The sequence below is a fragment of the Hyaena hyaena genome, unplaced genomic scaffold, assembly GCF_003009895.1.
Source record: "Hyaena hyaena isolate Hyena2069 unplaced genomic scaffold, ASM300989v1 scaffold_268, whole genome shotgun sequence".
NCBI classification, from domain to species: Eukaryota; Metazoa; Chordata; class Mammalia; order Carnivora; family Hyaenidae; genus Hyaena; species Hyaena hyaena.
In genome coordinates this window covers 298,208-325,018 of record NW_024080898.1, presented here as the reverse complement: position 1 = coordinate 325,018, position 26,811 = coordinate 298,208, and the positions used below count along the sequence as shown (strand labels likewise).

The 26,811-nt window shown below is 52.7% G+C and overlaps 1 protein-coding gene across 6 annotated transcripts in view; it reads right to left on the bottom strand.

Annotated features, from left to right (window-relative positions):
* LOC120240870 overlaps positions 1-25,231 on the bottom strand; it is a 154,495-nt gene extending 129,264 nt beyond the window's left edge. For 2 of the 6 annotated variants that reach the window (XR_005530747.1, XR_005530755.1), the window contains exon 1: positions 25,058-25,229. The gene's annotated coding sequence lies outside the window, so the exon portion shown is untranslated. Of the gene's footprint in view, positions 1-23,823; positions 24,003-25,057 lie in introns of those variants that run through there. The other 4 variants (XR_005530750.1, XR_005530748.1, XR_005530746.1 and 1 more) reach the window with 4 other exon arrangements.
* Between the last annotated feature and the right edge of the window lie 1,580 nt (positions 25,232-26,811).

Here is a 26,811-nt window from a genome sequence, read left to right as displayed (position 1 = left end):
TCCACTTGCCAGTCCAGCACCCGCCCCCCCCAAGATTCTGCCATCTGGCCCTCCTTCGGGTCCTCACATAACCAGGCTGGCTCTCATCTTATTTGAAAAATGTCTATCCATGCCGCTGATAAGTGACAATCATAAAAATACCCAACGCTGTCACGTGCCAGGAAGTTATCTGCAGGAACACGCTAGGCATGTCTACGGGGCTGAATAACATCTCCCCAAGACGCACGTGTCCCCAAAACCTCAGAACATGATCTTATCTGAAAATAGAGTCTTTGCACAGTAATTTGTTAATCTGAGGTCACCCTGGGTTGGGGTCGGTCCTACCTCCCTTGGCTTTCCTCATAAAGAGAGGTGTGTACACTGAGAAACAGGCCACAGGACGATGAAGGTGGGAGCTGGAATGACGGCACAAGCCACAGATCGCCAAGAATTTCCAGCACCCACCAGACGCAAAGCTAGAAAGGGCAAGGAAAGTCCTTCCCCAGAGCCTTTCCAGACGACACAGCCCTGTTGGCACCTTGACTTGGGGCTTCTAGCCTCCAAAACCATCAGAGAATAAACACCTGCTGTCAGAAGCCACCTTGTTTGTGGGCATTGGTCAGAGCAGCCCCTGGAGACCAATGTAGCACCGGACACACCTTCCCTCTGGTCCGGGCTGTGCCCCAACCCCGCCAAGGCAGGATTCCGGCTCCCGCTCCACAGCTGGGAACGTGATGACCCCCACCTGGGTTCACACGGCCAGTAAGCGGCGGAGCAGAGATGCCACCTAGTCCGGCTCCAGAAAGCAGGCTCTTCGCGCCATGCTGAGCAGTCACCCTCCTTTGGCAACGCGGCCAAAAGCAGAGCCTTGGAAGCCACATGGAACGTCCACCCCGCCAGACGCCCTCTGGCAGCTGCTCCATCAGAAAGGGTTTCTGGAAAGCTCTGGTTGCCAGGGAGAGAGGAGCTGGCTACGAACGGCTTCTAGGAAAACCTGAGAGGTGGATGGAGGCCTAACTCCGTGGCTGTAACATAAATCTTTGTGCTGGGACCACCCTATCTCCAACATATATGTTTAAAAGGTTTCATTATATGTGATAATTATTTTTCTGCTCATCACAGAGTCCTTTGTAGTCCCTGACCTGAATCATTATTATTATACTTGGCTCGGAGGCTAACAAGCTCACCTTCTGAACAGGCATTCTGGGCAAAAGATCCAAAAATCTTTAACTGGTGGCGGCACAGAACTTGGAACGGCATCTGGCGTGTAATTATTTTTAACAGGAAAAAATAGCCCATCTTGTCAGCTTTCCATTTTGAGCAAAGACAAATTGGCCACAAGCACATGCATAAAAAGGGTGAGTTCGGCAGAACATACATCATCCTTTCGTTAACTCACTGAGCTTAATCAAGATGAATGCAGTCATTCACTCTCCACTGATGGACTGTCCTTAATGTCCCTCTCTGCCCACGGTGAAAGGGAAACACGGCCTATCTTGGCTCCCAAAACCACCGCGCAGAGGTTTCCCGCAAGTTTTCTAAAGCTTCTATGAAAACAGGGCTCATTTGCTTTTATCATTTAAATTTCAAAATCCGTCCCCGGCCAAGGAGAAATACAAACACCACAGGCCTCATGCTGCCTTGCCACCAGCCTTCGCTGCCTTGCCACCAGCCTTCATCGTCCTGGCCGAAAACCCAAAGCCTCACACTCTGGGGCTGCCGTTGTCACTTATTATTATTATTACTGTTACGGCAGCTGTTGTTGTTGTTGCGAGTAATAATAATAAGAGACCTTACAGTCTCTCCCTTGGGAATGTCCCATCCGCTCTGGGCCTCAGTTTCCCTCACCTGCACAATGAGGAACTAGAAACAGTAAGACTCCTTTGGCCTGAGGTCTACCTTGAGAATAAAAAGGGAGAAAGTTGGCTGCGCTCTGCTGAAATGTGCCCAGGTGTTAATGGCCAGAGCCTTGGCCATTCGCAACAGCCTTCTGTCTAGGGAAGCGTACAGTCGAAGCAGCGAGAAGACACACCACCCCCTGCCCACCCCCGGCCGCGGTCAATATGGCGATTTTCATGTTGAATGGGTAAACAAAAAGTGGGCCTGTAACCACTTTTGGGTATCCTAAATTGGTCACTGGGTAGAAAGAAATTGCTCCACCACTGACAGAGACCTCCAAAGAGGGCGGGCAGGGCACCAACAATGGACCACAGGCGAGGACAATGGACCCGGGGAAATAAGAGGGGGCGGCGGGCTCAGGCCAGGATGAAGGTCAAAGGTGTTAGGGAGGGAGGAAGACAGGGGTTTTAGGGTTTCTGCTCCAGCCAGCCCCCCTTCCCTCCCCCTCCATCCACTCCCCTCCCAACTGATGGAGGCTGCACAGCAAGATGAGATGCTCCTTCAGGGCTCAACACAAATGGCCCTGAGAAGCATGGTCTGGGGTGGAGCGAGGAATCCACGTGCCAGGAGAAAAAGGGGAAAAGAAATGTTTCCAGGAACTGCCAACTCCACGTACGGGGTTGGGGGGGGGGGGCGGGGGAGGCAGCTCAATCCTGCTGTACCAGCAAAGTGCTCTGAAATTCCCGGAACAAGGCTTGGTTCAGAGGGTACGGGACTGGCTGCACAGGCTCTTCCTTCTGTGCTGGGAGGTGCCTGGACCGAAGCCAAGGCCCCCAGCCTCAGGCCTCCTCCATCAGGCCCAGGGCTCCCCCACACAGGGGTGGCCAGTAGCCTGGGCACTGGAGGGTGGGCATCTAAGACTCAGGACTCAGCTTGGCAGACTCTCGAAGGCGGAAAGGAAGGCCAGCAAGGGGGTGGCAAGCAGGCTGTGGGACTAGAAGAAAGCCCTCCGGTCCGGGACCTGGGTATGTGGGTTCAGATGGACAGCTATGAAACAAAGAGATTTCCAAATACTACTCTGGCTTCTTACTAACGCACCATGAAGCAAGCAGGATGGCCTTCAAAGATCTTTTACTACCTTGTGAATGTTTAAGAACTTGCTTTTTATTAATTGAAGAACTGACATGCACATGGTAAAAATTTCCAATAGACTGAGAAGAGTCACAAAATGAATGCTACGCTCCCCTCTGGCCCCCACTACTACCATTTCCTCCGTGCATCCTTCCAGATCGAGTCTGTGTACACGCTTGTGTGTGTGTTTTCTTCCTTTTACACACAAACGGGAACAGTGAGAAAACTACAAAAGAACGACTCACCATCTGGAGCCTGATTTTGTCATCTGTCAAACGACAAGCTTGGATAGGTCCCGCCTGACTTCTGAAGAGTCCAAAGTACGTACCTACCTGCCACAAGCCACCGGCAACCAGCTTGAGAAGCCATCCTGCCTGTTGGTTCGAGTCAACTCTGGGGACCTGTCCGGTCTGCTGGGGCACACTAGCGCTAACGCTGACCCTCACTGAGCACCGTCGGGACCAGGCGCCGGGCCGAGCAAGCTACAGGCACCATCTCAGCCAACCTTCACAAACCCCTCAGGAGTGAAGGCCCGTCTTGTTATTCCCATTTTATAGGAAAGGACACCAAGGTCCAAGAAGCAAAGCAATGTGCCCAAGGTCACGTAGCTGGTGAGTGGTGGGTCACTAGGGTGCAAACGGACTTTTCTCGCGTCCATGGTTTCGGGGGACACAGCTCAACAAGGAGGGGCTGCAAGCCATGCGACATAGCTATGTCTCCCCAGCGAGGCTGCGTGACCGCAAGGAACACACAGCTCACCAAATGCATCAGAGGCAACGCCTACACCTTTTACTTGTGTATCCAAGACCCACGCTCTGGATTTCCACTGAAGCATCCCCCAAGTGGGATGCGGTGGCACTCTCCTTACCAGCCAGATCTCTGCTAGCCTGGTTCACGCTCCAGCAGCTCCAAAGTAGAGACCATAACCCACCCTTACCCGATGAGGAAACAAGACGGACGCAAGCCCAGTGGCTCTCCGAAGTTCTCTCAGGCGACACTCAGGGTGACTGGTCCGGAGGCTCACGCCAGGTCTTTCCGCTCAGCCCCAGCACACCTCAGGGCATAACCTTCACTGCAGGATTGCAGAACTCGTCCCTTTCCCCAAACAGCAAGAAATGCGCTACTTCAGTGAAACCCCAAGTCATAAGGAGAAACAGCAACCAGCACTGAAGAGCTCACCCCTTCCCCTCAACCAGACTCGCGTCAGCCGGACCTCAGAAACCCCACTTAACGAAGAAGCAACTCTACACAGGGCAAATGTCTGACAGCACCTTGTGGCTGCTGTCTGGCAAAACTAAATGGGAAAGACACTTAGTAATATGCCTCAAGGGCGGGGGGCGGGGGAGGGGGCCTGGGTGGCTCAGTCGGTTAAACATCTGACTTCAGCTCGGGTCACGATCTCACAGGTTCATAGTCAGGCGAGACACAGCATCAGGCTCCCTGCTGTCGGCACTGAACGTGCTTCAGATCCTCTGCCCCCCCGCCCCTCCCCCGCTCAAAAATAAACAAACGTTTTAAAAAACAATATGCATCAAGAGCCTTGAAAGTGTCTAGAACCTTTGACTGGGTCACTTTACATCCAGAAATCTATCTTAAGGAGGTCTGAAAGATGGAAATAGGTTTATTTGCACATGTGTGCATGGGCACGCTCACACACACCTCAGCACTAGTTATGAGAGACTAATGCAAAAAATATTCTTAATACTCAGAAGTACAGATCAAATTGGGAGAATGACGGGGCGCCTGGGTGGCTCAGTCGGTTGAGTGTCCGGTGTCAGCTCAGGTCATGATCTTACAGTTTGTGGGTTCGAGCCCCGCATCGGGCTCTATGCTGACAGCTCAGAGCCTGGAGCCTGTTTCAGATTCTAGGTCTCCCTCTCTCTCTGCCCCTTCCCCGTTCATGCTGTCTCTCTCTCTCTCTGAAAAATAAATAAAACATTAAAAAAAAAATTGGGAGAGTGACAAACCATCATCGTGATGGAATACTACATTATACTGCAGTAAAAATCATACTTTAAAGTCTGCTTTGAACTCCCCATGGATGTACTTCTGTTATATTAAGAGAAAAATCCAATAAAATTGTTGACACTAGGTAATCTCAAACTTAAAAGAAATAAGCAAAGAAAAGAGAAAGGAAATGCAGAGAAATACATGAACGCTATTTTCTTCCTTACACTCTTAAGTTTTCCCTTTCCCAAGTTCTCCACAGGGAAAACAAAAAGCATTATTTGAAGGATATGATGACCTATGTTCCTGGATCAAATGAGCAAGATGTGTAATACGAGATGGAGAAGAGTTCAGTTTTCAGATTGTGCTGACAAGCCACATGATCCTGCAAAATAAGGGAGTGGATTTAGAAAGAGATTGACGGGAGGATCCAGTAGAAAGTGGATCGTCAGCCCAGGAGGACCATGGAGAGCAGAGAAGGAAGCCCCAGGAACCATCTACGCCACGGAAGGTCCACAGCAACCAAACACTGCGGAGCAGGGGGCTGGAGGGTTCGCAGGAGAGTGGTCTGAGAATCAGGGGACGGAGGGCCTTGATGGAGCCGAGACCTCAAACAGCAGCTACTCTCACAACAAAAAGCCGCAGTGTTCGAAGAGGAAGAGGTGACTGGAAATCGCAGGACAGACAGCTGTCCAGGAAGGACTCGTGAGGAGCCTCCGCAGCTTGGACGTGTAGGGAAGACCATTTAGAGGCATAATCTTACAAACACTGTTTACCAATATTTCAGCTCTTAGAATCAATCCGGAGGATAAAGCACAGAAGTCTTAATTATGGATATGGGAGAGGATAGGAATGTTACGTGCCTTGCCAACATGAAAATATAGATGCCAGGACCAGGGAGGTGGGAGAGGGAAGGCCAGGCGTACCGACGTCTCAGCTCAGCAAGTGTGAGTCGTAAGATACCAAGGAGTCCCAGGAAAAAAGGCTTGGGGTGAGGTGGAGGGGGCAGTGGGGATAGACAGCTGAGCCTATTATTTAGAGATACTGACCCAGCCCCCACCCCAGTTCATTTGGGAACAGGACTAAGAGCAAGCTCTTACACAGATGGGACAGAGGATTCTGGCTCTTTTCCGTGTCAGTCTTTCCCATTTGATTTTAAATACGTGCATGTATTATTTTGATTAAAAACCCAATTCTTCTAGGGCCGCTGGGTGGCTCGGTCCATTGGGCATCCGACTTCGGCTCAGGTCATGATCTCACGGTTCGTGGGTTCGAGCCCTGCGTCGGGCTCTGTGTCGGGCTCTGTGCTGACAGCTCAGAGCCTGGAGCCTGCTTCAGATCCGGTGTCTCCCTCTCTCTCTGACCCTCCCCTGCTCACACTGTCTCTCTCTCTCTCTCTCTCTCAGAAATAAATAAAAACATTAACAAAAAAATTTTTAAATATAAAAAAAACAATTCTTCTAAAAAGATGTTCGACTTTGAATTCAAACATACTATGAGAAGGAGCTTCCTAACGGATGCTTCCCCTCCCTCTTTCTTGTTTGCATGTGTTTAAAGAACTCTTCATCCATAGGAAACCATTGTCTCTGGGACAGGCCGGTAGCCTGTTAAGAACACACTTCCCTGCAAACCCGGCACAATAACCCAAATCCCCAGCCAGCTGAAGCAACCATCAGGTGCACACCCTTCCACACATCTTACTCTTGCAGATAAACAGGTAAGGGATGGCGTATGAGGGACCATTATTGTAAATGCCACTTTAATGTAAAGACTTCTAACTTGAACCAAAAAAAAAAAGCTGACTACATGGGCTTTTCAAAGACTGTGCTTCTGGGGCGCCTGGGTGGGCTCAGTCGGTGGAGTCTCTGACTTTGGCTCAGGTAATGATCTCCTGTTCGTGGGTTCGAGTGCCACATCGGACTCGTGCTGACAGCTCGGAGCCCGGAGCCTGCTTCCCAACCCGTGTCTCCCTCTCTCTCTGCCCCTCCCCCACTCGTGCTAGGTCTCAAAAATAAACACTAAAAAATTAAAAATAACAATAATAAGAAGTCAAATTACTCTCATAATGTATTTTATTCAAATGAATACATCTAAATCTCTCAACATGTCATCAATATGAATAACCATTAAAGATATTTTATATTCTCTCTTTTGTACTGAGACTTACACATCCAGTGGACATTTTATACTTACACTGCACTTCAATCTGGACTTTTTCCACATGTCAGGCACTCAGCAGCCCCACACTGGAAAGCACAGGCCCAGCTACAGCTTAAACACACCCGACCTCTCTGGGCCTCAGGGTCCCCCAGTGAAAAGATCAGAGTAGACTTTTATCTCTGTCTTCTTTCATTGTCAGATACAGTACAACAACCTTTGACAGTAAGAGCTAACACCCGCACAGAGTAGTTCTTTAAAAGCGCCCCCAGTTGAAAGGTTCAGAAACTGAGGGTCCTCAGAGAGGTCGTCTGCTCAGGCCTACGTCGCACAGCCTCCTGCCTCCAAATCCAGGTCACTTATCTTCACTTACTCCCTGCTAAATGCTTCACCCAGGCCCAGCTAACAAACGGGTGCCTCTTTCCCTAGAGGGGAATACTACATGTCCCCCAGGGGTCACAGGCAAGTCACTGATTTTTTGGCATCAACTTTTAAAGAGATCCAATCATGCAGCGTCTCTGCTTCCTGGGCAAAGAACATCTGGAAATTTAAACCACTCAACAGCTGGGAGATATCCTTAAAAGGCTTAATTTATTACTCCCACAATGAAATCCACCACACTGTCAATTTGGGAGGGGGAGGGGCACAACTTGGCAGCTATCAGTTCTTGCCTGGGAGGGAGGGTGTGGGCCCTGAGCCCCAGGACCTACTAGAACAAATGGAAAGAGCCTGCCGCTAATCCTAATCCGCTCTCACTGATTAAGTCCCAGCCACACAGAGGTAGCCTTTGTCCAGCATGAGTCAGGTCTGCAGGAGGGTGGGTGCTGGACAGGAACCTGCCTTTATCATCTATCTACACTCGGATTCATCCCCAAACAGGCTGAACTGGGAGCACAGGGCACCATCCATGGGAGCAACCACACCACTCAGAAAGGCAGAGAGTTCTAGACCCATGCACTCGGCCCAACCTTAGAACCATATTCCATCCACTGTCAGTCCAGAAGGATGAAAGAATATGGAGGATCCTGGGAGCTACCAGATGGGACGGACAATCTGTGGTATAAGGACAGAGGGACGTTAGTGTTCTCCTTGCACCTCCACCACTTCAGCATGGGGGGGGGAGGGGGCTCCCCTGGACTGCCCTGTGCCCCTGACGGCTGGCTGGCGGTGGAGGCTGTTAATGAGCTTCTCTCAAGCGCCCCCAAGTTCTTCCACATTGCACATCTCAACCAACTACCCGGAACCCTTGAGCTGGAGATCACCTCCAGGCAGGAAAGCAAACCAGTTAAGACACAATGACCCTAAAAGTAGGCTGCCTGGCTTTAAATCTTAGCTCAGTCCCTACCACTTACTTGCTGTTACCTTCAAAAGTCACATACCTCTTTGCCTCAGTTTCCCCATCGCTAAAACAGGGAAATTCATACTGACCACACAGACCGTCGTAAGGACTGAACTAAAGGTTAGATACAAAGAAAGGCAGAGCACTCAGAACGAAGGCTCGCATACAGTCAGAGCTATTTACACGTGCACTAACATGAGTCCAGAAGGAGGGAAGCAATTAATGTTATTTTGCAGAGACAGGGCTTACGCATGGATACCAAGATTCCAAAACTAGGAATTAAAAAAATAAAAAAGCAACACTTATAAATGGGGTTTTCATAATGGGAAGCAGTAATCATCACCCTCATTCATCCAACATGTGTTTACTGATCACCTACTGTACACCGCACTCCTTACCGGCGTATTTGGGGCCCACAGGCTGGCTGGATAATAACCAGCACTCACATTTTTTTTTTAATGTTTATTTATTTTGAGAGAGAGACAATGCTGGGAGGGGCAGAGAGAGAGGGAGAGAAAGAATCCCAAGCAGGCTCCATGCTGTTGAGCCCAGAGCCTACTGTGGGGCTCGAACCCACAAACCATGAGATCATGACCTGAGCCGAAATCAAGAGTGAGAGGCTCAATGGACTGAGCCACCTGGGTTCAACAATAACTGGCACTTATTATGCATTTACTTCATGCTGACTCGGAGGGAAGCTCTTAATGCACGAAGTCTCAATCAGTCCTTGTAACACAGTATCTGTTAGGTGCTATCTACTTTCTAGTTTTACAGATGAGGACACAGGCTTGAGAGAGGAACTGTCCCCAGGAGATCGGAGACTTCAGAAGGCAGAGCCAGGACCAAAGCCTACAAGGTGTGAACTGGAAGCCCCCACTCGTATCCATCAAGCTGGGTAACTCTCTTCCATGCTCTTCATGCATGTGAACCATTATCTATGGCTTTCCGTGGTCTCTGTCACCAAGTAACAGCACGACGCAAAATGCCAGGCAGAGGCCCTAGTAGTAAACAGCCCAGGCTCTGGGCCTGACACAATGAATGAATGAATAAATCTTGCTGAAGAACTGGGCCCTTCTTGAAGAGCGATCTGCCTTCCCTCCTCCCATACTTTGGGCCCCAAGGCTGGAATGTGAGGCAAGGAGTAGCACAGGAATTACACGGCTGTTTATTCTTCAGGGAGGCATCCAGGGTGGGGTGGGAGCCCATTCTATTAGGCTCCAATCAGTTTATCTGGTTCTGAAAGGCTTATCCTGGCTGGGAGTCTGTAAGCCCTGGGCGATCATAAACACGCCCCCCCCCCCACTGGGGGAGGGGCCCTGCATTCCTACTTTCAGGCAGCAAGTCACTGGGAAACCTGAGACCTGAGACCGGAAGCGGGGAAATCCCACCTGGGCAGGTCAAGATCACTTGGCAGAGCACAGAGGTCCAGCAAGACTGGAAACCGGCCTGGAATCCTGAGCCCCTGACAAAGGAGAAGTCATCGCGAGTTTAATCCTGAGGTCATCATGCACTACCTCATTTCAACCTCAAAAGGATCCGGGCTTTGGTTCTCAGTTCACAGCTAAGGAAACAGAGGCAGGGAAAAGTTAAGGCCACTGCACAATGAACTAAGTAACAGCATGAGGCAAAGGCTCGAGGGAGACTGATTCCAGCAACTGGGCTCTTAGGCACCACACCAGGAACCTTTCCTCTTAGATTTCCAATGAAGGTGAACTACTTGGCCAAAGAAATCCTCGCAGTCTTCAGAGGGCATGACCCCAGGGCAATCCGAAAGCAGCACTGGGTCCTAAAAGCCTAGACACAAACTCTGGCAGGTGTGGTGAGCCACACAAGACTGCCCCCAGCGGCACTGTTTGTGTGGGGGGAAAAACAAAACAACAAAACAAACAACTCATGTGCCCCCAGAGAACGAATAAATAAAGTGTGGTCTGTTCATATAACGGAAGAGATTATTACCACAGTGAGCAACAGACCACAACAGCATGCATCAACGTGGCCCTATCAGTGGCAAACTGAGCTACACGCGGCGTGGACTTTCTGTAAAGTTCAAAAGGAAGGAAAGAACATAGTATAGTACTGAGGCATATTCATGTATACAGTGAAAAAATTTTTAATATTTTTAAATTTTTATTTGTTTTTGAGAGAGACAGACAGACCGCAAGCAGGGGAGGGGCAGTGAGAGGGAGACACAGTATCGGAAGCAGGTTCCAGGCTCTGAGCTGTCAGCACAGAGCCTGATGCGGGGCTTGAACCCACAAACTGTGAGATCATGACCTGAGCTGGCTGCACACGCAACTGACTGAGCCACCCAGGCGCCCCGATAGTGACAAAAATGCTAAGCAAAGGTATAACAACCCCCCAAATCCAGGATAAGGGTTCCCTCCGGCAGACAGCACTGAGGGCCAGGCCTGAGGACACTAGAGAGGAGACGCTGTTGGAGTCAGTGATCGCTGGCCATGTTCCAGTTCCTGAGCAAGGTGGGGGGGTCACAGGTCTCCCTGTGCTGTCACGCGTCACGACCGACCTACAAAGGACATCCAAGGACATCCATTTCCTTTGTAGACATTAGCAGAGTATAATGGACTAACTGTTGAAGCTCCATGAAATTTGGTCACCAATTCTGTCACCAATAACGTCTGTCACCAAAACCATTTGCTAGTCATTTATTCTGGCAACAAGAACACCACCTGGACAGGCCTTTGATGGGTCAGAACGTCCAGTGTGGGCGTGCCGTGACCCCAGCAATGCCGCTGACTGCTACATGAGTGTGCGCCTGCCCTCACCCAATCCCTGCTAGGTACCAGGGCGCTGGCTCCCTCACTGGGACCCCACACAGAAACAACCCCTGCCCCAGATGACTGGGGGATCCCAGACAGGTGCAGAGGTGGCCCTCAAACACCCTGAAACTCTGGGGAACAATGGGAAGGGGCTGTGTATCAGGTACGGAGGCCTTATCAAGAGGGTTTCCTCTCAACCCCCAGGACTACTTCCTGCCAGGAAAACTGGCAATCCAGGACAACAGATGAGAAAAACTCACTTCCCATCAGCAGGACTCACAGTCCCCGCCTCTGTTTAAGGAGCCAGAGGTAAGGTGTGTGGCAGACCTGGATCCACTTCCTCCCCCACCTCCACTGTCTCCCCAAGATGTGCCTGCTGGAGGGCATGCCCCTAACCACCTCTGGGAGAGCCTGTGAGTCCCAGGGCCTCAGATGGGGTGCCTGGGAAGGAAGAGGCACACCCTAAATCTGTTCATCTGAACTCACTTTCCTCCTGTGTCACCTTTCACAGATGAAGAAACAGCACAGAGATGTGAGGGTCACACAGCTACGTCGTGGTAGTCTGGGGAGACAGAGGCAGACCCAAGGCCAGCTACCTGAAGGAAGGGCCCACTGGACACTGTCACTTTCGCCCACACTGGGTGCATGGAGGCACTCACAAGTGTGACCAGGAGGGCAAATGGAGCCCCCACCCTTGGTTTCTTGTGCAGAAACGAGGAAAGAGCAGGGGATGAGAAGGTGGACCAGACACCCGAGTGATTCCCCTCTGCTGGTGCTTCATCAAAGTGCCCATCACGGCCCTTCCCTCACCGCCGCCAAGTCCTATTTACAATTAAAACAAGTTTATACCACAGAAAAAGCAATTCCTGTAAGTCCTTTACCCGCAATTCACATCACCTAGGCCACTTCAATTCTTCCTTTCTCTCTCACAATCTCTATCCAGAGTTTGCCTCACTTAGAACCAGAGACCTGGGGTCCTGATATCTAAAATATGCAGCTGAAGTCAAGTCAGAACCATCCAGCCCTTCTGGAAAGTGCAGAAGATGGGGGGATGGAAAACAGGGGAGGGAACAAAGAAAAACTTCATCCAGGCTAGAGGGTTCATGTTTCTATGTCCTGGGTATCTGGAGTTAATGGGCCAGTCTCTGCACTCTGACCCGGGTTCCAATCTACCTGTAAGAGCTGTATGAACTTGGGCAAGTCAGCTAACTCCTCTGAGCCGCAGTTTGTCCTATCTGGAAAATGGGGTTGATACTGGTCCCTATCGTATAAGGTGGTGCTGGGCAGTACAGGGGGTGATGCAAGTAAAGTGCTTGGCACTGCGTCCGTCACACAGTGGGCTCAACGACCGTCAGTAACACTACACTATTATTACTACAGACCCTCACCACCACCCAGGAGGAGGAACTGGTGTTCCCGCGATCAAAAACACAGACTCACAGCCCCTCTGAAGGCTAACCCATCTCCACGTACTCCACTGCACCCCGCCAACCCCGCCCATTACCCACCCCTCACCTCACCTAGAACCCTTTCCCAACCACCAGACCTCAGCCATCCTGTCTCCGGAGACCCACCTAAGTCACCTGCTCTCCGAAGTCTTCCCTTGTCAACTGTTTGGGACCCCGGGCTCCAGCACCATCCAGTCCGCCTCCCAGAACCACTACCTCACTATGGCGCCTGTCTGTATCCCTGCTCCGGGCGCAGTGGGGAGGGTCTCAGAGGGGTCCCCGAGCTCCTCTCTAGTGCCTGCATGCAAGACACGCAGCGAACTCTGGGTGATTGAATTTGGCTGTTCAAGTGCAATTTCCACATGTACTCAGTTCGTTTTTTTTTTTTTACTTTTTTTTTTTAATTTTATTTATTTCTAGGAGAGAGAGAGAGAGACAGCGTGAGCGGGGGAGGGTCAGAGAGAGAGAGGGAGTCACAGACTCTGAAACAGCTTCCAGGCTCTGAGCTGTCAGCACAGAGCCTGACGCGGGGCTCGAACCCACGAACTGCGAGATCAACACCTGAGCAAAAGTCGGATGCTTAACCGACTAAGCCACCCAGGCGCCCCTCAGTTCGTATTTATTATTTACATGAATTGATGTGGGAAAAGTTCTTAACACTGGCACACCGTCAGGGCTCAGTATCTACGCCATAGGATTTTCATGTAGCAATTAATACTGCTAAATAACATGATGCTGCATCATAACTACTTCAGCGCCACGTTATCATGGCAGCGCTTCTGCTCTCACTCCGTCTCTCAGAGGCAGGGGCCACACCTTCCATACCGTAAACCCAATAGTTCCCCTCTGTTACCGCCCGGAGCCGTGTGTAGTTCTGGGCACACAGGGGCTCCTAGGGTGCCCACCGTGTCCTCGGTGAGTTTTTCCCACACAGCGCTCACAAAGGTGAGATGGAATGGGAAAACCCGCACAAAGAGGGGGAGGCTTTTCTCCCCATGGTGGCTGGTTGGCTTGTTTCTTGAGCAACTTTGCTGGGACAGCTCACTGTAAATGAAGAGAAATCTGAAAATCACACGTGTTCCCCGATGGACATCAGCAATCACTAACCAACCGGGAGGATCGTGAGCTGCCTGGAAACCATCCCCGTCACTGCTTAGCAACAGCCCACCGACACCACACGTTGCAATCGGGCAGGAAGCAGAAGGACTGGCTTCCTGGGGGGGGGGGGGGCACATGTGTTGAGGGGGCAGAGAGGGAACAGAATAGGAAAAGAGAGGTCTAGAATCAAAGAAGCAATTACTTTTCCAGGCACACGCAGCCCATCACAAAAGTATGTGACGGTCTGAAGAAGCACTGCAGAAAGACACGGGCCAACTGTTCTACAGGGAAAAGACCTTAATACCTTATTTTCGTGGAGGTGCTTGTCCCCGGTGCAGCATTAAGGATTCAACCAGGGAGCGTCTCCACGGCGCGCCAGGTCCCGGCCAGGCAGGGAGCACCCCCCACGGCGTGCCGGGTCCCGGCCAGCACTGGGGACACAGGGAGCACCTACTGCAGCGTGCCAGAGCCCAGCCAGCACTGGGGACACAGGGAGCACCCCCACGGCGTGCCGGGTCCCGGCCAGCACTGGGGACACAGGGAGCACCTACTGCAGCGTGCCAGAGCCCAGCCAGCACTGGGGACACAGGGAGCACCCCCACGGCGTGCCGGGTCCCGGCCAGCACTGGGGACACAGGGAGCACCTACTGCAGCGTGCCAGAGCCCAGCCAGCACTGGGGACACAGGGAGCACCCCCACGGCGTGCCGGGTCCCGGCCAGCACTGGGGACACAGGGAGCACCTACTGCAGCGTGCCAGAGCCCAGCCAGCACTGGGGACACAGGGAGCACCCCCACGGCGTGCCGGGTCCCGGCCAGCACTGGGGACACAGGGAGCACCTACTGCAGCGTGCCAGAGCCCAGCCAGCACTGGGGACACAGGGAGCACCCCCACGGCGTGCCGGGTCCCGGCCAGCACTGGGGACACAGGGAGCACCTACTGCAGCGTGCCAGAGCCCAGCCAGCACTGGGGACACAGGGAGCACCCCCACGGCGTGCCGGGTCCCGGCCAGCACTGGGGACACAGGGAGCACCTACTGCAGCGTGCCAGAGCCCAGCCAGCACTGGGGACACAGGGAGCACCCCCACGGCGTGCCGGGTCCCGGCCAGCACTGGGGACACAGGGAGCACCTACTGCAGCGTGCCAGAGCCCAGCCAGCACTGGGGACACAGGGAGCACCCCCACGGCGTGCCGGGTCCCGGCCAGCACTGGGGACACAGGGAGCACCTACTGCAGCGTGCCAGAGCCCAGCCAGCACTGGGGACACAGGGAGCACCCCCACGGCGTGCCGGGTCCCGGCCAGCACTGGGGACACAGGGAGCACCTACTGCAGCGTGCCAGAGCCCAGCCAGCACTGGGGACACAGGGAGCACCCCCACGGCGTGCCGGGTCCCGGCCAGCACTGGGGACACAGGGAGCACCTACTGCAGCGTGCCAGAGCCCAGCCAGCACTGGGGACACAGGGAGCACCCCCACGGCGTGCCGGGTCCCGGCCAGCACTGGGGACACAGGGAGCACCTACTGCAACGTGCCAAAGCCCAGCCAGCACTGGGGACACAGGGAGCACCCCCACGGCGTGCCGGGTCCCTGCCAAGCAGGGAGCCCCCTCACAGCGTGCCAGGTCCCGGCCAGCACCAGGGACACAGGGAGGGCTGACCAGCACCAGGGACATAGAAAAGCATGTTCCGTCCACTCCTGCAATACGACAGCCCCAGCAATGGATGCAAACTGCTGACCCAGGGGCCACATGTGCCCCACGTGCGTGTTTATTTTGGAGACAGAAAGGACTTCTGCCTGGAGAGCAGAGTTGGAAGGGTTCCACGTGGGACTGAAGAGGTAGCCGGCAGCCTTCCAAATAAGCTGGGGCACTTGGACTTTATCCCACCGTGATAAGGAGCCATGGAAGGTTTGGAACAGGGGCAGGAATGAGATCAGAGGGTCATTTCAGAGAGATCTGTCCATACGTGGTGTCCTGGGCATGGACTCTCTGAGGAACATTCTAGCTAATATGGCTGAGAGTGCCCTCTTGTTAGATGATTGGCTTTTCCCTTTTTTTTTCAAAAGGTAAGAGAGAAAACAAAAGGTCTTCTGTGTGGAAAGTCCCCCATAATTTACGAGAGAGCAGCTGGAGCAGGCAGAGGCCCTTTCCGGCACTGGTCTGACAGGGTTTATTCCACAGCCTCACTTAAGTAATGATTCATCCAGCCGGGCTGGACACAGCTTTGGGATCACTGCAGCCCATCTCCCCACTTAGAGACAAAGAGAACTCCGATCCTCCTCGCGGCACATCGCTTCTTCTGAAACAGATTAGTGCATCTGGTCCATAAAAAACCCATGAGCCAAAGGCCAGGCTGTCCCGGCCAGGTCTGTAGACAGAGGACACCGCCAGTGGGGACCTGGGGCCTCGCCCGCGGGCTGTCTCCCCTGCCCCTTTGCAGAGGGGCCTCTCCCCACCCCCAGCACCTGGGAGGAGCATGGAGGCTGCCCCCTCCCCGCACCAAAGGCACTATCCCTTCCCCATCGGCTCTCTGGACATTCCATGCATGCTTTCTCCATCGGAAAGGCATTCCCTGCATAGTTAGTCGTCAAAAAGGAAAAGCAAAAGGTTTTTAAACAAGCAAGCGGTAACCAAGGAAAGGAGAGATCACTATTTCAGCAACTGCTGCACATGGTAATGGTTTGGGCAGACACTACTGAGACGGCACAATACGGTTTTCACGTTTTATAGCTCGACATTCTTGCCTCTGGTTATGCACCCAGACCTGACATCACTGACATCACGGAGGCAGGATGGCCTCCCCGGGACCCCCCACCTCCCGCAGCCCGCCCTCCTGCCCTCCTGGCCAGCGTGAGCTCCGCAGAGGGCAAACCAGATCCTGAAACTCAGACCACAAAGTCTCTAATGCCTCCCTTTTTAGTCGAGTACCTGCTGCATCACAGGCCTGCGGTGAGCAGCGACTGAGCCGGGAGTCGGGCAAGACCCCAGCTCCAAACTCCAGGCTGAGTGCTGCCGGCCCTGCGGATGCCTGGAGCAGAGCATGGTTTGTCTAGTCACAGGCAGCTGGTAGATACGGGGCTTGAACAATACTGAAGTTAGGAATGACCAGATTCTTCCAGAAGATTGGCATCTGCAGATTCATTCCTAACAGTCACATCTCACACAGACAGAGAAGCAGCCAGCTGGGAAAACAGAACGGGTTTCAATCCCTTTCTTCACTCCCCCTCCTAACTAACTCCTATTTATGCTTTATGACTCAGCATAGAGGTCACCTCCTCCAGGAAGCATTTTGCTTGCCTGTAATCTTCTTTTAAAAAGCATTCAAAGTCAAGTTAAAGTACCTTTGACCCTCAGGGCCAGCCCCACCCCCTCTCTCCTCCCAAGGAGACAAGAGTGAGTTTGACTTAAATCTTGGCAGCCCACTTTCCAGACACTCACATCCATCTCTAATCCTCAAGTAACAGAGGGCACGAGCTGTGAATTCCCAGCGTGACACGGCAGTGGGGCTGCGCACACGTTTCTGACTTTGCTGCATGCCGTCAGCCCGTCCTCAGGGCGACCTCACGCGCTCGCCAGCGGAGTGGGGGGACCCTGTGCCACACAGCCTCGCCAAGACTTGAGTCAGACTTCCTATTTTGGGCACATTTTAACACACAGAAAATGTGCCCCCTGGAAACAACTCAAAGGCCCTCCAGCTGGAGGGGGGGCACACGCAGAACAGAACGCTCTAAGCCGGCAAGCCGCGGACCGCGCAGCAACACCACGTGTCTCCCACGCCCTGGGCCACGAGAGGAAAACCAGGCTCCGAGGGCTACACGCTGTATGATTCCGTTTACCTGAAAAAGGCTAAATTGTAAGGTCAGAGACTGAAGTATCTGAGTATTCGTTGTCAGCAGCTGGGGGTGGGGGAGCAGACAGAGGTCAAAGGGGTGGGGGGAGGGGTTTGGGGGTGACGGAAATGGTGTGTCCCTCGACGGTGATGATTACGCATCTTACACGTCGGTGTTACACAGCTGTGTGTTTATGAAAACGCCTCGTGCTGTGCCCCAAAGCAGAGGACATCTGCTGCACAGACCTCAGACCTCAGTCAGACCGCGAACCTGACTTTGTCGGTGAGATTCAGCCTCCTTCCAAGTGCCCTGTGGACTCTGCTTTCTTCCTTTGAGAACCACCTGTTCCTGTCTTTTCCCTACTTTGCTATGAGGTGGGCTGCCTTTCTGTTGCGGACTTTGAGAAACCCTTTATACTCATTATTAAGCTTTTTGTGCTTAGGTGTGCTTTCTTCTTTAATATCTGGTCACACGGATAACAAATCTTTCCCTTTCCATGTGTGCTTTGCTCCCTCTCTGATGATCTCCGAGCTCTTCATGTCTCACTGCAAGGCAGGATTTCAGCCTGACCCTTTCATCCCATGCAAACTATCTTCTTGCATTATTCTGTTCCTATTCTTTCATATTCCTTGTAACAACGGGTTTTTTTTTCAGACGCATGCTTCTTCCTGTGTCTCCCCCACTATGTAATAAGGTTCCTGAGAATGGGCACTATATCCGTTGATCACTACTGAATGCCCAAGGCCTGGAACAATACTCAGCACCCAACAGGCATTCACAAAGAGCGGCTGAGTAAATGAAAGTAAAGAAAAAACTAGTACAAGTGTATATGCTGCACATGCACATGCATCTGGCACTTAACGCACACTATACGTGGATGTGAATGACACACTGGAGGATCACTGCATCATCAACATCAAACATCACACCTCTCGCCAGGAAGCAGCAAACTTGGCTTCAGGGCCAATCTCATGAGCCACAAGAGTTAGCTAAAATTTTAAAAATACTGAGACACTATGATGTATCATCCTAAGTCTGAAGATTTACTAAAATATCATCTCAATATCCAATCAACACTAAAGAATTCATCAATGACATATTTGACATTCCTTATACTAAGCCTTTGAGAGCCGCTGTGTATTTTACACATACAAAACATCTGCATTCAGGCTAGCCTCTTTCAAGTGTTGGGGGGCCCCTGAAGGCTGGTGGCTACCCCACAGGACGGGCGGTGCAGTTTCAGATGCTTGGGATTCAGCAGCGACCAGAGCAGAAGCCCGTTCCTTGTAGAGCCTTGTCAGGTGCCACCTGCCCAGACCAAGCTCCTGAGATACCTGCATGTCTGCTCTGGTGCCCTGGCTTCTGACTCTGACTTCCGTCCTTCTCTGCATCACAGCCAGGCGGACCGTTCCAAAAGCTTGGTCAGATCCAATCCATTTTCCATCTAAAACCCTTCTGTGCCTCATTTTACTAGGTAAACCACAAGGTGACAGATGCTAACTAGACTTGTGGTGCGCGTTCCAGGATACATACAAATAACGGAATGAATGAAATACGCCCCAGAACCCCAGGTAATGGGATATATCAATCACACCTCAATTAAAAAAAAAAAAAAAAAAAAAAAAAAGCCTTCTGAAAGGCCTGCAGACTGCAAAGTACCCACTGCCCTGGCTTCTCCTTCTGCCTCTGTCCCCCTTACTCACAGGGCTCCAGTGCTGCTCCTCCGTCTCACAGCCTCACCCCTGCCCTCGGCCTCTATGCTGGCTCTCCCCAGGACCCATAACACCCTCCTCTAGACTAACCTCCTTCACCTTCAAGGCTGTTCCAATGTCTGCTTCTTGACGGAGCATGTCCTGACCAGCCAGGTTAACACTGCAGCCCACTGCACCCCTGCAGACCCACACATGCTCTACTCGCTCCCCCAGAACACGTTACCCTCTAGAACACCATCAAAGCCCTTAGGTGTTATGTCTACTGCTCCTTATATGTCTCTCCTAGCTATAATGCAAGCGCCGTGCACACAGAAATCCTTTTCGTATGGTCCCTTTGTGCACCTCCACCCTCTAGAACAGTGCATGGTACAGAGTAGGCACACAGTAGGTATTTGCTGAATTAAAGAAAGTGAATTAATGCATTGTAAGCCCTCAGCCTTATGGAATTTACAATTTAGTGAGAGAAGACATATATACTGTAGATCGGGTAATGATAAGTACTGTCTTCTTTGCTCGGGCTGAATACTAAAGACTGGGCAGCTTAAACAATAGAAATTTCCTTCTCATAGCTCTGGAGTCTAGATCATGATTCTGGTAAAATTGGCTTCTGGTGAGAGCTCTTTTCTTGGCTTATAAATTCACCTTCTTTCTATATCCTCACACAGAGAGAGGAGGAAAGCCCTCCGGTACCTCTGGTAGATCTTCTTACAAAGGTTCTAACCCCATCGTGACAGCCCTGCCCTAATGCCTCCATCTATCCCTAATTGCCTCTCAAAGGCCCCACCTCCAAATACCATCACACTGGGGGTTAGAATTTCAACTTTCAAATTTTGGAAAGACACATTCAGTCTAACAGAAGGACACAAACATTCAGTCCATAACAAGTACCCTAAAGAAAAGTAAAAATCAGGAGAGGAAATAGGAGAGTATAAATATAGCAACCACCACTTATATAGTAACTACCACATGCCAGGCCCAGGGCAATGCACCTTATGCCTAACAGCCCGGGGGGGGGCAGAGCCACTCTGCATTGCAGTGGGTCCAATTTTTGCCTGCATTGCCTCCACATGTTTCACATCTCCCCCTGGGGACCACCCTGCCCCCACTGTGGGGCCGGGACTAGAAAGGAAGCCACAGGAGAGCAGGCAGGGACGTTTGTCTGTCTCCTTCCCTGCTGGATCTTCCAGAGCCAGAACATAAGTGTGCAGGGCCCGAAGCAACCGCTCAGGAAGTGAATGAAGGGATCAATCAATCAATCGTGAGCAGAGTAACAAAGTTACTAGGAAAAGGGAGACCTAAAGAATAATAAATAACAACAACTGCTCTTACGTCTTCTTCAAGAGCTTCCTTCCTCTGTGCTAAGTGCTCTGCACCATCCCGGGGAAGGAAAAACCATTCTCCCTGCACAGCCGTAGAGACCATAAGTAACCTGCAAAGACAGGCGGGCTAGTGTGGGGCAGCCCCCCATCCCTGTCCTTTCTGAGACCTGCTTCTGCAGCTTCCCTGATCTCTTATCTCTTTCTTACTTATATGAGCCTACATTTCCCTCAGATGCTTGCAAAGGCCTCTGGTGAAGTCCCTGCCATCTTACCATCTGTGTAACCAGAATGTTCCTTTTACACATTAAAATGTATTCAGAAACCACTACTCCAAGCAGCCACAGGAAGTAATGAAACCCATTAATTGTAGCTGTAATATTAGCTAACTTTTATTGAGGGTTTACTATGAGCCCAGACATGCTGCTGAATTCCTGCTGTTCATCCCCTATTTCCTCCTCCTCACAGCAACCTGTGAAGCTGGTATTTTATCGTCCCCATTTTACAGACGAAGAAACTGAGGCTTAGAAAAGTGAAGTAACTTGCCCCAAAGTAACCCTGATCTGCACAAGCCCTTATATGTCCCCAGATGCCTTCTGCTGCTTTGTTTCCTTCTCTTTCTTCAGTGTCCATTCCCTTGGGGCAAACCCTTCACTTCCCACCATGTGGGACTGTTTCATAGCTAAGACCATGACTGTAGACTGGGGGCTGCTTGTTTTCTTGAAAACAAAGCAGGTTTTTTTTTCCTTAAGTTTATTTATTTGGAGAAAGAGAGCGAGAGCACACACGCAGGGGAGGGGCAGAGAGAGACTATCAAGCAGGCTCTGCGCTGTCAGCCAGGAGCCTGACACAGGGCTTGAACTCAAGAACCATGAGATCGTGATCTGAGCCAAAACCAAGAGTCGGACGCTCAACCAACCAAGCCATCCAGGTGCCCCTAAAAACAGAGCAGTTCTTGACAGTCACCTGATTCAAGGAAGTACCAGGGCTGTGACGGCCACCAGACAGGTGAAGATGGCCACTGGCCCTACCTATCCCACCCTCCATGCTCCCGAGCTGCTTAAGGTCGACAAGAGAAAAAAACAGGCAGGTAAACACAGAATACTGGGGCTCAGATTACCCACCAGACGCCAGCAAAACGCCACCCTGTACCTTCACCCCCAAAAAAGAGGAAGAGAAAATAAAGGAAAGGCAATTCAGAATTCTGCCACTAAAAAATTGGCCGTGACAATTTTGGCCTCGTGAATGTAAGTCCTGCGTTTTGTAACTCGGACTGTCACTGTTTTTACTGACACGGTTGGGAGAGGGGCCACCACAGCCTCTGTAAGGGGGGGTTTAGGAGCTAAACGCACTCAGGGTAAAGGCAGGGACTCCGAACGGTTGCGGGGAGGGTGAGGGAGGGGCAGATGTGATCACTGGCTAGCAGAACACCATCTCCCATCTGTTGTGGATGGTGATAGTAATTGAATGCTGGTCACAGAGCCAGGCAGGTTGCCTGGATGTGGCAGTCTGCAAATGCTCATAGATTCTGTACCACGTCGGAGGCTCTTGCCTGGACCCCCGAGGCTTTGTTCCCCAGACCCTGGGGCCAGAGCTTTCCAGACACTAAAGGCTTGTACAGGCTCCTTGGTCTCACTATAAGCAGCCTGCTCCCCCAGGGCGAAAGAGGCAGGCAGCCAGAGCAAGGGGTGTCTTTGGGTTAGATGCTGGGCTTCTATCCTGCCTCTCCTTCTGCTGCAGGCCAACAAGCACTTTTTGCCTGTTTTTTATTTCACTGCCCTCTATAACTTCTGGGAGCTGGCCCTGGGCCACACACAGCCCGATGGCTCTGCAGCTCCCCAGCTGTGCGACCCGAGGGGCTATTTTCAACTTCTCTGAGCTGTGGGTTCTTCATCTGCAAAATCATGGCAATAATAAGAATCCTATTTTATAGGCTTATTGGGAGATTAAACGAAATAATATATTTACAGCATTTAGAACAGAGGCCAGCCCACGACAAGAACCCCATCACTGCTAGACATTTTATTATAATTGCCTGGTGAGGTTGTAAGGGGCATCAAATACAAAGAACATGCTTGGCATCATATACAGTTTCCTGTTATTACAGGAACTACTATCATTGCTATTATTACAATTACTATTACTACTGCCATCAATTCCTTAGATTAACTCGGAAAAACAGAAGAGACAGAAGAGCACCTACCAGAGGCCCATGTGAGCAGCATTCCCCAGGAAGGCCCAGAATTTTTGAGGTTTACCAGTTAGGGCACGTGCAGAAGTGACTGTCCATGGGACTCATCAACGGTCAAAAGGACCCCAGCCAACTGCACTGTTCCCACCTCAGATCAGGGTCCCCTACAGACTCAGGATATATAAACAAGGGAGTCCTGGCCTCTCAAAGAAATCACAAACCAGCATCGGGAGAGAAAGAAAAACCAAAAACAAGGAGAGCAATGTGTCTGCAGCCAACTATGAAAAGGACTAGAAAACAAAACGCCCAAGCACCAGGAGAGCATCCGACCTCGAACACGCACACTTGGGTACAGCCTCTGGCAGGATCCGTGGCCACCTCGACAAACAATCCCGGCAACCACTACCCAAGGTCCTCGGCTTTCTCAGTAAAGGGTTCACTTGCCGTTGGTCTGGCTAAACTCAGGGACGCAGATGCAAAGAAAGTAGGGGACAGCTTATTGAGCTGAGCTGGATGAGAAACGTCCGTCCATCTCAGGCAGGCAGAAGGCCCCAGACCCAGCCTGCCAGCCGGTCAAGCAGAAAAAACACCCGAAACACAAGGGACTGACTGGATGTGGACAGGGAGAATTCACCCGAGCTTCTGACCAGCAATCAGGGTCAGATATTTCAGAACTGAGAAAAAGAACTCCCTCTTCCCAGCCCCCAAAAAGCTCCAGCCATGGACAGAAAGAACACACCAGACAGCATGGGGGAGAGGGGGAGGGGAGAGGGAGGAAGAGAGAGGAAAATCCGAAAAAGAAGCTGATTTTGTCTACTTTTCAAAGAGAAACCCGGTTTATGCAATATTCTGCACTCCAAAGTAGGTAAGGCAACAACAGTAAAAAGCACCCTTAGGCGGGGAACACAACAATGTGAGCACATAATAAATCCCCTGTAGGAGCTCGGTGGGTACAGGGTTATGGTCGGCAGTGGACCCACCCAACCTTGCCATCCCCAGACCCACAAGTGGAATTCCAGGCGGGCTGTTTGCCAAAGGCCAACACCATGAGGCCGTCCTCACCTCTGAGACGTGACTCCCCCCAACAGCAGAGATCAGGCCACGAGGCTTTGCCCAGTCCGCAATTCTGTGTGTCCGGGAGCTGCTTCCAAGAAGGTTTCTCTCCTAATAAATCTTTCAGGAAGTTCCACTCAGGGTTCAGAGGATCCATATAGCCACCTTCTCCACTGGTTAGAGTTTTAGATTTGCTGTGACCACGGGACTGTGTCAAATGAACAAGCCTCAACTTGTCAACGCCAGTATGCAAAATAGGTCTGCAACATCCTATGACTAACAGCAAAGCAGATACAGTCCCCACATCCTCACGGCTCCCGCCCACCGCACACACAAACCCACGTTTCTCCAGCAGCTAAACAGCTCCAGAAGCCTGGACTCAGGTGGTGGAGTGGGCCGGCGGGGGGTTGCCAGCCTCTCTTTGGAAAACCTAAGACCAGAAAGGAAAACCAAAACTTCACCCTCTTCTCCCCTAAAAACCTTCACAAGAGATTTCCTCCCTCCTCTCCTCTTCTAGAAGGGCCTGGAGTCGGGGGGCTCCAGCGAACAGAAGACTACTCCATACTTCCAGAGTATCAGGAAAATTCACAGTGTTTCCGGGCACCGGACACTTGCAGCCTCATGGCTGCCCTTCCTGAAAGTCAATACCCACCCCCAACACTGGCAAAAATAAGAGCGCATTAGGCTGGGGAGGGTAAGCACAATTAAACCAAATAAGCCATCCCGAAAAGAATTACCACGAGAAGGCTGTGGGGCCACCCAACAAATCTGTAAATGGAAGGCACAAGCAGAGAAAGTTTCAAGGAACAGTTTCGAAAATCATCTGGTCGGGGAGGGGAATGGTCAAAGGATGGAGAGAGCATCATATGGTTCACAGATCTCTCGCTTCTCAAAAGGGGCCTCCAAACCACATCTGCGACCCCAAATCGGTACTGATTGGAGGAGGTCTATTTTTAGGTGTAAGGTAACAATACACCTCCCATCAAGTGCACAAACCCGGAATTATCTCGATGCACGCCTGGGCCATTTGATGTCTCCCCCTGCACCCCCCACCCCCACCCCCCACCAACGCCCAAACTCACCGCCACTCTGAGCCTGGTGATGAAAGTACAGGGCTAACAAGCACACACGGGGATCCGAAGCCCCTTTCCTCTGTCCAGCTAACTACTCCTCGCGCATCCCAAACCCGCCAGGCCAAGGCTTTCGAGTTCCCAGAAACGCAGAGGGCAAAATTCTAACTTACTGGAAGGTGGATCCCGCCGCGTCTCGGCAGGTCGCCGGGGCTGCCAACATCCTCTCGGCGTGGAAATCCGCTCGGGGGGGCCGGGGGGCGCGCGGGCCGGCCCCCGAGCCAGGCCCCTCGCTGCCCGTCCGGAGCCAGGCCGCCCCGAGCCCGCCCGGCCCGCGGGCCCATGTGCTCGGCGGCCGCACGCGCTCTGCCCGCTGGAGCGCGGGGCTGGCGGGCGGCCCGTGACGTCACGGCGGCTCGCGCTCGGGCCGCGGGGGAGGGGGAAGCGCGCGCCGCCCGGCCGGCCGCGTGCGTCCTCGGGCCCCGCGCGCCCCGGGCCCGGCTCCCCGTCGCCCCGCGGGCCCCCCACCCCTGCCCGCCGCCGAGGCAGCGCGGGGCGCGGAGCCGCGGAGGGCTGAGCGAGGAGGCGGGGCGCGCCGGGGCCGCCCCTGGCCCAGATGGTGCTGGGGGGAGGGGGGAGGGGGAGGGGGGAGGGAGGGAACCCTCCGCACCCGGCTGGGGTCCCGGCTGCGCGGGCGCGGGGGCCGGAGCGAGCCGGCGCGAACCCCTCGGGGATGCCCGCACGCGGGAGCGCCGCGATCTCTGCACTAGCGCTCCCAGCCCTGCTCCCTGCCCAGGCGTCTGGGGAGCTGGGAGCCTTCCCACTCGCCGGATGGGGAAGGCGAGGTCGGTGAAATGCAAGGTCCAAGGTGCTCTGAGATGGGAGGGAAGACCCCTGCCTTAGCTCCATCCCTAGTGATCCGAGCGCCTCCGTGGGTACCACCCAGCATCCGAGGGCCTGCTGCGAAGGGCGCACGCACCTTCCCACCTCCTCCGACGTCTCCGTCGGTCCCCAAGTGCTGAGGTTGGCAAATCCTGCAGAGGGCCGGTTGTCTGCACCGCTCCCTCCACTGTTAATATGACACTCCCCCGGACCCCCGTCTCGAACGCCCAGGAGTCCCTCCGAAGGAACCTTCCAGAGCGCCGGCCTCCTTGCTTTCTCCTCCTAAGCCCTGGACTGTATAGATGCAAGGAGCTGCCTCCGCTCATCTGAGCATTTATTGAGCACTTACTGGGAGCCGGCGTCCTGCGAGGCGATGGGGAGGGTCTGAAAGTCGAGCTGGGCAAAGACCATGGACGAAGGTCACAGTCCGGTGAAAAGATGGACAGGCAATTGGATGATTTCAGCATTATGGAAGGGAAGGCTGCCTCTCCCCCCCACCCCGCCCTGTGCCTACACCCCCCCCCCAGTTTCAATCCACCCCCCCGCTCCCTCCCTCTGTGTCATATTCAATTTCTCCTATTCCGATAGCTTCTTCCCGACGTGAACCTTTCTCCTCTCTTGAAAAAGAAAAAGAAATCTTCAGATGATGCTCGCGTACCGCCAGCTACTCATATTCGTTTATAATCACGGAGCCATTGTTTTCTGCCTGGCTCCTGCGAGGGGCTACACGGGGTCGTCAAACCTCTGCATCCATCCAGAAGGCTGTAGGAGGTGTGCGAACTCAGCCCCTGGATTGCTTAAACGGTCTCCCAGGAAACTCGGGGAGAAGCCGGGGTCTGCCAGCTAGATGCCCCCAGGCCATGGGAGGCCCAGCTTCTCATGACAACCTCAACTCCTTTCCCGGGGTTGTGACCCTGGCTACCAGATCCTTCCTGCTAGCTGTCTGCATTCCCCTCCTGGCTGAGAAGACACCCTGCCCCACCACTCTTTCAACCTTGACCTTGATTCTGCCGCCCTCTCGGAATCCCTAATGCTCTAATCTTGG